Source organism: Erpetoichthys calabaricus, chromosome 2 (assembly GCF_900747795.2).
Source record: "Erpetoichthys calabaricus chromosome 2, fErpCal1.3, whole genome shotgun sequence".
NCBI lineage: Eukaryota > Metazoa > Chordata > Cladistia > Polypteriformes > Polypteridae > Erpetoichthys > Erpetoichthys calabaricus.
Window position 1 is genome coordinate 48,020,038 of NC_041395.2, and position 10,103 is coordinate 48,030,140.

A 10,103-nucleotide genomic window follows, 5' to 3' on the forward strand; every position below is an offset into this window, starting at 1 on the left:
AGAGGTCATTAAAGGCCTGGATCTCGGTTTTTATCAGGACACTTGCAAGCCCAGACACTCAGACTCCTCACTCAATCTCTCAAGAGCCCCGATCAGAGCCTCCCTTGACTCCGCGAAGATCAGAACATCATCAACAAAATCAAGATCACCAACAGATGCCCCTCAGAATAAACTGGTGAAAACCACAGAGGTTCTGCGTCCACTCTGCACAGCACTCACAGTACCAGTGGGTCACAGGACGGCCATGATATCCAGCAGGCTTGTCAAAAAAAATTTAGTCCAAATGTCAAAAATCCAATAATTAAAAAAAAAACTACAAAGTGTAGCAAAAACACAAAACCACAAATCCAGAAGAACCTTCTAGTGCATTCAAAATGAAGCGTCAGGAACTGTGTGAGACTCTCTGGGTTTATGAGGCAGGGGCCACCCGCAAAACACACGGAACTTAACAAAGGCAGCTTACATGCATAGAAGAATAATTCAAATAATCAACTAAAATAAAAATAGCATAAATACAAGAACCTAAAATGAGGTAAACAGACCTAAAACATGAATTGAACCCTGGCTGAAACACAACACTGCCGCAGAGAGACAGAAACCAGTGAGGCTCTTAGTTCACTAACCAGGAGTCAAGAAGATCTTTCAACAAGTGAAGGAGCAAAACCAGAACCGTGGCCAGGGGGTTCGACTAAGAACAGTCACAACGAATGTGCAGGTCTTATCAAATATCGGATCATGCAAAGGTCAACTGGCTGACCTTTATGTAGTCAGTCACACAGCCCCACAGAATTCTGGGAATGTAACTATGGAGACCTGTAACACAAATGACAGAAAACAGTGACGATCAAAATGACATTGCGGGATAGCATTAATAAGTTTAAACTCTACCAGGATGTTTTAAAATTAAAAAAAATAAATATCACAATTGGATTATTTGGGGTTGAGAAGCCCTGAATCGACACCCAGGTGAATGCAAACATTTTAGGAAGAAGCAGAAAAAATTAAACAAGTCGACCAACCAATAACACAACTAGACTTGAAAACTGCAGGCAGTGAGCCATCCGGAGAAGTGGAAGGCCGTGTGTCTTTTAGGGCGAGTCCTCAGTTTAATCTTCAATGTAAAGGAGAAACAGTAGAAAAATGTAAAACTGGAAAGGGAATGTCGTCAATAGCGGTTAGCTGTGATTTGAAAATAAGTTCTTCGACAAGCACCCAGGGACACGCTTAGCTGATGTTGGAAAAGGAAGAAAAATGGAATGATCAGGTTTGCTTTTGGCAATGTTGGTAATCCACCTTATTAAAAGGATACGTGTCTGTGTATCTGTTTGTCCATCCATTTGCTGTGTTTGTGTTCTTCCAACGGTGGGCACATCACAAACATTTCTTTCTATTATAATAAAAAAAATCTTGGGAAGAGAGACGAGATGAGACTTTGTGCCAAAGGATTTAACAACGCCTGGGGCCGGAAATAAAAGACAAAGAGTAGATAAGAAAGTAGAACGTCGTAAAGATTTCAAAAATGTTGGCGCGGTACACATGCAGAGCAGGACAGAGATAATGAAAGTACTACAATTCGAAAGTCTCAAAAAAAATGATAGTAAAGATCGCATTAGCACAAACAAATGGAAATTATTACTCTGTGAAATAACGGAACAGCGAAAAAAAATCGAATATATTGTTCGGATTTAAACTTTAAGTTGGAGACTTGTAGATCATCTAATTTGTGTTGCCATCAGGGAAAAGTAGAGTTTCCTCCCAATGAAGAGGCGTATCTGTGAGAATTAAAAGATTTGTTGTTTGGTGAAAGTGAAATCCACATACGCGAGCGGCAGAGACACAAAGTGGCTGGTAGCGCCGGCAGGGGGGTTGGCATGCAAAGCGAGCAGGGGGCAGAGCCCCCTAGTGTAATAATAAGACTCATTGCATTTGTCATTCCAACAGATGGCACATCACAAGTAATAATAAGACTCATTGCATTTGTCATTCCATTAGATGGCGCATCACAAACCTGAACATTGCTTTTACAAATTATATACCAAGTTGCATATAACAGAGACATGTGCATCACGTTCGTCATTTCAACAGACAGCACATCATAAACATAAGTAATGCATTTTATTACTACAAATGTTTGTGATGGAATGACAAATGGCATGCATATTATTACTACATGCTTTACAAACTGTAGTCCAATAGATTGTGCACCACAAACTTGAACTCTGAGGTCTATGTGGATTACTTAGATCTCAACCCGTCTTAGATGCATAGCACAGCTAGTAAAAAAAAATAACTGGGTAAGGCTCCTGTAGGGTGTGCTCTCCAATTGTTAGACGTGTATCAAGGTAACTGAAATGACACTCATTTTAAGAAGCAGAATAATTCATTTATTGATAAACACAAGGATTTTAGAGCTACGATAACTGCATATTTATCAAAATAGAAGGTGGGATGCAAGACAGACTAGAAAGACAAACATACAGTGGAACCGAAGCAATTTCCCCCATAGGATTGTATGTAAATACAATTAATCCGTTCCAGACCATACGAACTGTATGTAAATATATATTTTTTTTAAGTTTTTAAGCACAAGTATAGTTAATTAAACCATAGAATGCACAGCGTAATAGTAAACTAAATGTAAAAACATTGAATAACACTGAGAAAACTAACACTACAATAGTTCGCGCTATAGTGATAGGAACCGCTGGCTAAAAACACTTTTTTTTTTTAATGAGTTTTAAGCACAGGGTAAAAAATGAACATTTGAAAAAATCCGTAATTTAATAAACCACAAAGAAAAGTAACATTGCAACAATGCAGGCTACAAACCGATCGCTGTAAACAGAAGTGAAAACAAAATCAAGCCCGGTGCATTCTTTAACTGCCTTCCTACCTTATACGTCCAGCACTGTCTCTCACACGCCTGTGTGTGTGTGTCGCACTCTCTCTTTCTCTCTCTTACTCGCTGCACAGGGAGAGACTGAACACGTACAAACCGAAAGGGAGCCTGGCTTGTTCGTATACCGAGTGTGTGCTCGTGAACCGAGGCAAAAGTTTGGCAAACTTTTTGGTCGTAAACCGAGTTGTGTGTGTACCGAGACGTTCGTGAACCGAGGTTCCACTGTACCGTGTAAAACAGAAGAGGCTGCTTATTTACTGGCTATTCGAATTTATCTTGGTAGAGATTAACATTTTTATGATACCAAGTCTTTAAGGATTTGGCCCAATTATGTGTGGGGTTGTTGTTTTTCTGCTGCTCCAGGTTCAAATGGAGGAATCTTCTTGTATTGGAGTGATCTCTTGGTGTGTGCTACATTGGTCCTTTATTCATGGTGTGCTGAGCTTTCCTCAGTTTGGCTCTTTGCTGTGTCCTCTGTAATTTCTCTTTCTGACACACAAGTTTAGATGCTCTGTGGTGGGTTGGCACCCTGCCCAGGATTGGTTCCTGCCTTGTGCCCTGTGTTGGCTGGGATTGGCTCCAGCAGACCCCCGTGACCCTGTGTTCGGATTCAGCGGGTTAGAAAATGGATGGATGGAAGTTTAGATGCTGAAGTTCCTTCCTTGAAGTAATGGCTGTTTCTCAGTCGCTGACTTGGAGGGCTTGGCAGAGTGGATCTCAGCCTTCAGGTCCTAAAGAGAAAATGATTGTCAGCTTTCAGCCCCCAAGAAAGAGAGCAGCTCGTCCACTTTCAAAGAAAAAAAATAAAGATGGGTGCAGCTTGTTTTGAAGGAAGGTGGGACCTCTGGTGGTTGGATGAAGGTCCCTTCCAGTTCTAGATGCAGCGCCTGTTTATCGTTGTCTTGCTTAGTCCATCATGTCCAGCCAGGTTCAGTTTGAAGTCACAGGCCTTTTTGTCAGAAGGGTCCTCTGCAGAGGTGTCAGCTCAACTCTGATCTGCACCATTGTTATTAGATGAAGTACAGAGCTGACCGAGCTGCTGAAAGAGCCGCCGTTTAGTCATTTGCTCCAGGAGGTGCAGCTGGATTTCGGCATCCCTGTCAAAATCTGTCTTAACAGGCCTTGTGTGCCACTAGAAGCCTAGCAAAATGGGCAATGCCCACTTTGTCCCACACTGATTTAAGAGTAGATTTTCACACAAATGTTAGAAATGACTTCTTCATACAAAGAAATGGGGCTACCAGGAAGAAGTTACCTAGCAGGTGTGGCACGCAGCTGGGGGTGGCACCCAGCCGGGACACCCAGGAGGAGGGCTCATGCCTCGTCCGGACCACGAGGGGGCGACCGCCCTGGTTCTTTTGGGGGCCACGGTACAGAGCTGGGAAGCTCAACCCTGTAGGGGCCCGTGGTCACCGCCAGGGGACACCCAAGTGTCTGGAGAGCCCGGGACCTCAGCACTTCTGCCACACCTGGAAATGCTGGGGGGGAAGAAGACTGGGGGCACCCGGAGGGCTTCTGGGAGCACAGCCGGCACTTCCGCCACACAGGAGAGTGTTGGGAAGCACCTGGAGCCCATCCGGGCGTATATAAAAGGGGCCGCCTCCCTGCAAACGAAGACTGGAGTCGGGTGGAAGTGGACGAGAATCGTGTTGGAGAGGAGTGGAGGTGGCCTGAAGGAAAGAGGCACTGGAAAGAGAGGCCTGGACTTTGGGGGATTGGTGCAGGAGGCACTGGGTTTGTGCAACAATGAACCTTGTAAATATGTATAATAAACGTGTGTTGGGTGAAAATATGATGTCCGTCCATCTGTCTCTGGGCTGCTTCTCACACTGGGTAGTTAACGACAGCACATCGAAGCAAAGCAAGTGACAGAATTTTAACCCGCTGGCACAGGGTAACAGCAGTTTTGAGACAAAATGGAATCAGGAATGACTCAAAGACAACAGAATTGAAGCAGGGATCATAACCAGAAGACAAAATTGAAATACGCAAAGATCAGAATTGTGTTCAGAGTACAAAGAGGAAAAGTTAAAAAACACAAAATGTAATTTGACAAGGCAGAATAAACGAAACTAATAATATGAAAGACACTGAAGATAACTCATTTGTGAATCCAGTCCTGGATGACGAGGAAGTGTAAGGTGTCAACCTTTTCATTTTTTTTACAGTAATACCACCACACATTACACACTCTCGATCATCAGGCCTAGCTACGGAAAAACTACCCCAGAATGGCGGCGCCCATAAAAAAGGCAAGAAGTCATAGCGGGAGAACATCAATCATATTTAACATTGGTGAAAACACACAAAAATAAACATGACCAATAGATTCCTTAACCTTCCAAACACCAGGAACTATACATAAATAAAACCAAGGAACAATAAGAAAAAATATAAATAAGTACCCCTCCTTTAACCGCCACCTTATCGTGGTGGAGGGGTTTGCGTGTCCCAATGATCCTAGGAGCTCTGTTGTCCGGGGCTTTATGCCCCTGGTAGGGCCACCCAGGGCAAACTGGTCCTAGGTGAGGGATGAGACAAAGTGCGGTTCAACAGACCTCCTATGAAGAAAAACAATTTTGGACGGCGTTTTCCCTCGCCCGGACGCGGGTCACCGGGGCCCCACTCTGGAGCCAGGCCTGGAGGTGGGGCTCGATGGCGAGCGCCTGGTGGCCAGGCCTGCACCCATGGGGCTCGGCCGGGCACACCCCGAAGAAGCAACGTGGGTCCCCCTTCCCATGGGCTCATCACCTATGGGAGGGGCCAAGGAGGTCGGGTGCAGTGTGAGTTGGGTGGTGGCCAAAGGCGGGGACCTTGGCGGTCCGATCCTTGGCTACAGAAGCTGGCTCTTGGGACGTGGAATGTCACCCCTCTGAAGGGGATGGAGCCTGAGCTAGTGCGCGAAGTTGAGAGGTTCTAGCTAGATATAGTTGGACTCACCTCGACGCACAGCTTGGACTCTGGAACCAATCTCCTTGAGATGGGCTGGACTCTCTACCACTCTGGAGTTGCCCCCAGTGAGAGGCGCCGAGCAGGTGTGGGTATACTTATTGCCCCCCGACTTGGAGCCTGTACATTGGGGTTTACCCCGGTGGACGAGAGGGTAGCCTCCCTCCGCCTTCGGGTGGGGGGACGGGTCCTAACTGTTGTTTGTGCGTATGCACCGAACAGCAGTTCGGAGTACCCACCCTTTTTGGAGTCCCTGGAGGGTGTGCTAGAGGGCATACCTTCTGGGGACTCCCTCGTTCTGCTGGGAGACTTCAATGCTCATGTGGGCAATGACAGTGAGACCTGGAAGGGTGTGATCGGGAGGAATGGCCCCCCCGATCTGAACCCGAGTGGTGTTTTGTTATTGGACTTCTGTGCTCGTCATGGATTGTCCATAACGAACACCATGTTCAAGCATAGTGGTGTTCATATGTGCACTTGGCACCAGGACATCCTAGGCCTCAGTTCGATGATCGACTTTGTGGTCGTGTCGTCGGACTTGCGGCCACATGTCTTGGACACTCGGGTGAAGAGAGGGGCGGAGCTGTCAACTGATCACCACCTGGTGGTGAGTTGGCTTCGATGGTGGGGGAGGATGCCGGTCAGGCGTGGTAGGCCCAAACGTGTTGTGAGGGTCTGCTGGGAACGTCTGGCAGAGCCCCCTGTCAGAAGTAGCTTCAACTCCCACCTCCGGTTGAACTTCGACCACATTCCGAGGGAGGTGGGGGACATTGAGTCCGAATGGGCCATGTTCCGTGCCTCTATTGTTGAGGCAGCTGACCGGAGCTGTGGCCGTAAGGTGGTCGGTGCCTGTTGTGCCGGCAATCCCCGAACCTGTTGGTGGACACCGACGGTGAAGGATGCCGTCAAGCTGAAGAAGGAGTCCTACAGGACCCTTTTGTCCTGTGGGACCCTGGAGGCAGCTGATAGGTACCAGCAGGCCAAGTGGCTTTGGTGGCTGCTGAGGCAAAAACTCTGGTGTGGGAGGAGTTTGGGGAGGCCATGGAGAACAACTTTCAGACGGCTTCGAGGAGATTCTGGTCCACCATCCGGCGTCTCAGGAAGGGGAAGCAGTGCAGTGTCAACACTGTATATGGTGGGGATGGTGCGCTGCTGACCTCGACTCGGGATGTTGTGGGTCGGTGGGGGGAGTACTTCGAAGACCTCCTCAATCCCATTAACATGCCTTCCAATGAGGAAGCAGAGCCTGGGGACTCAGAGGTGGGCTCCCCCATCTCTAGGACTGAGGTCACCAAGGTGGTCAAAAAAACTCCTTGGTGGCAGGGCCCCAGGGGTAGATGAGATACACCCGGAGTTCCTCAAGGCTCTGGATGTTGTAGGACTGTCTTGGCTGACATGCCTCTGCAACATCGCATGGACATCAGGGACAGTGCCTCTGGATTGGCAGACCAGGGTGGTGGTCCCCCTCTTTAAGAAAGGGGATCGGAGGGTGTGTTCCAACTACAGAGGGATCACACTCCTCAGCCTCCATGGAAAAGTCTATTCGGGGGTCCTGGAGAGGAGGGTCCATCAGATAGTCGAACCTCAGATTCAGGAGGAACAGTGTGGTTTTCGTCCTGGTCGCGGAACAGTGGACCAGCTCTACACCCTTAGCAGGGTCCTGGAGGGTGCATGGGAGTTTGCCCAACCAGTCTACATGTGTTTTGTGGACTTGGAAAAGGCATTCGACCGTGTCCCTCGGGGGAATCCTGTGGGGGGGACTCCGAGAGTATGGGGTACCGGCCCCCCCGATAAGGGCTGATCGGTCCCTGTACGATCGGTGCCAGAGCCTGGTCCGCATTGCCGGCAGTAAGTCGAACCCGTTTCCAGTGAGAGTTGGACTCTGCCAGGGCTGCCCTTTGTCACCGATTCTGTTCATAACTTTTATGGACAGAATTTCTAGGCGCAGCCAGGATGTTGAGGGGGTCCGGTTTGGTGGGCTCAGGATTGGGTCACTGCTTTTTGCAGATGATGTTGTCCTGTTTGCTTCATCAGGCCGTGATCTTCAGCTCTCTCTGGATCGGTTCGCAGCCGAGTGTGAAGCGGCTGGGATGAGAATCAGCACCTCCAAATCCGAGACCATGGTCCTCAGCCAGAAAAGGGTGGAGTGCCCTCTCAGGGTTGGTGGCGAGATCCTGCCCCAAGTGGAGGAGTTCAAGTATCTTGGGGTCTTGTTCACGAGTGAGGGAAGAATGGAGCGTCAGATCGACAGGCGGATCGGTGCGGCATCCGCAGTAATGCGGGCGCTGCATCGGTCTGTCGTGGTGAAAAAGGAGCTGAGCTGTAAGGCAAAGCTCTCAATTTACCAGTCGATCTATGTTCCTACCCTCACCTATGGTCATGAACTATGGGTAGTGACCGAAAGAACGAGATCGCGAATACAAGCGCCTGAAATGAGTTTCCTCCGCAGGGTGTCTGGGCTTTCCCTTAAAGATAGGGTGAGAAGCTCAGTCATCTAGGAGGGGCTCAGAGTAGAGCCGCTGCTCCTCCGCATCGAGAGGAGTCAGATGAGGTGCCTCGGGCATCTGATCAGGATGCCTCCTGGACGCCTCCCTGGTGAGGTGTTCCAGGCACGTCCAACTGGGAGGAGGCCCCGGGGAAGACCCAGGACACGCTGGAGGGACTATGTCTCTCGACTGGCCTGGGAACGCCTTGGGATTCTCCCGGAAGAGCTAGAAGAAGTGGCCGGGGAGAGGGAAGTCTGGGCATCTCTGCTCAAGCTGCTGCCCCCGCGACCCGACCTCGGATAAGCGGGAGACAATGGATGGATAGATGGATAAATAAGTACAGATCCTGATCAAGGCTTGATTAATGCACAGCTCTTGGCTTTTGTCTGTTAATGTGATGGTATTGATGGGGAGCTTTACTGGACCAGTTTCGACAAAATATTTTTAATATACCACATATAACTCCTTACACTTTTACTGACATTATTGTTTCCGAGTCTTTTTAAGCAAACATAGAAATGCGAGTGACATTTTACAAAGCTCAGCCCCACGACTGTAACCCCAATCTGAATGATCCTGCAGGAGACCTTCACTGCATGCTGACCCTGTGTGCCATGGGTGGGTTTCAGACGCGTGCTAACACATTTATTTCACTGTGGACCTCGACTTCAAGTGCTAAAACACTCCCTCGTGTATAAAAGGTGCCGCTTGCTGTTTTCCCTCCATGTTGCTCTTGATGACATTAATCGAGTCCGCACATCTGATCAACATGCCCACTAACACATGTGACGCTTCACACACGGGACCCCTGGCTCCGACTCTGCCAATGTGCCACGTGTAGATCTGCCTCTGAAGCCCAGTGGACGTAAAGCTTCAGCCCATTATGAACTCCGCACCAAAATAATCAGCTCAGAACCTGCTCATGCTGCTAAATGGCGCCCAAAGTGGAGTGGCTCTGCCATTGTCACCGAGGAAACACGGCATGAATAGCTGCAGAGTGACAGCACATGATGGACGGTTCTTTTCACAACCCACCCAGCCTTGGAAAAAAAAACCCACAAACCACATTGTGTGTGTGCATGCAGTGGAATGCAGGAGATATTGCGGCGGACAGGCCAGGGATGTTTTGTTAAAGCTCTTTGGGGGTCTCGTTTATAACAGCAGCGGCATCTCGGTCACTTCAGTGATGATCACTCGAAGGGCCAAACACAATGTTTAAAAAGCATTGTAGGAAAAAGAAATGAAAACAATTCATCTGGCATGACGGGTAACATCATTTTCAATCTGTGAACTTGGATTTCATAAAAATAGGCCACCCTGCCAGCCAGAAAAAGACGTTAAACGCTAAATGAGCACAGAAATAAGTATAAAATGTAAATGTGGCAAAAGGCTGCAATTAAAACACCAGTCTTGGTGACCTTGGACTAGGATGTCATTACACTACAATCCACAATCAGAGATGTCTTTCTAAGCCCTGCGACGTTCGCCAACATGCAACTGAGTGTTGGACTGGTTGAACTTAATCCTCCTGAAGAAGTGGTGAGCAATCTCTACGGTGGCCACCAGAGCCGTTCTGTCATGTGGACTATTCCCATGCCGAAATTTGGTACTTTAAGTAAAAAGTTTAGAGGTGTCCTCTAGCAGCCCCCTAAACTCTGTCCATTGAGGGCTACTGTGCTGGTACGGTCTATCGAATGCCGCTAAGTGTCACGCCATGTTTACATTTTCTAATTTGTTTCATCTACTGCATGTGGTATAGCGGGTCTGTG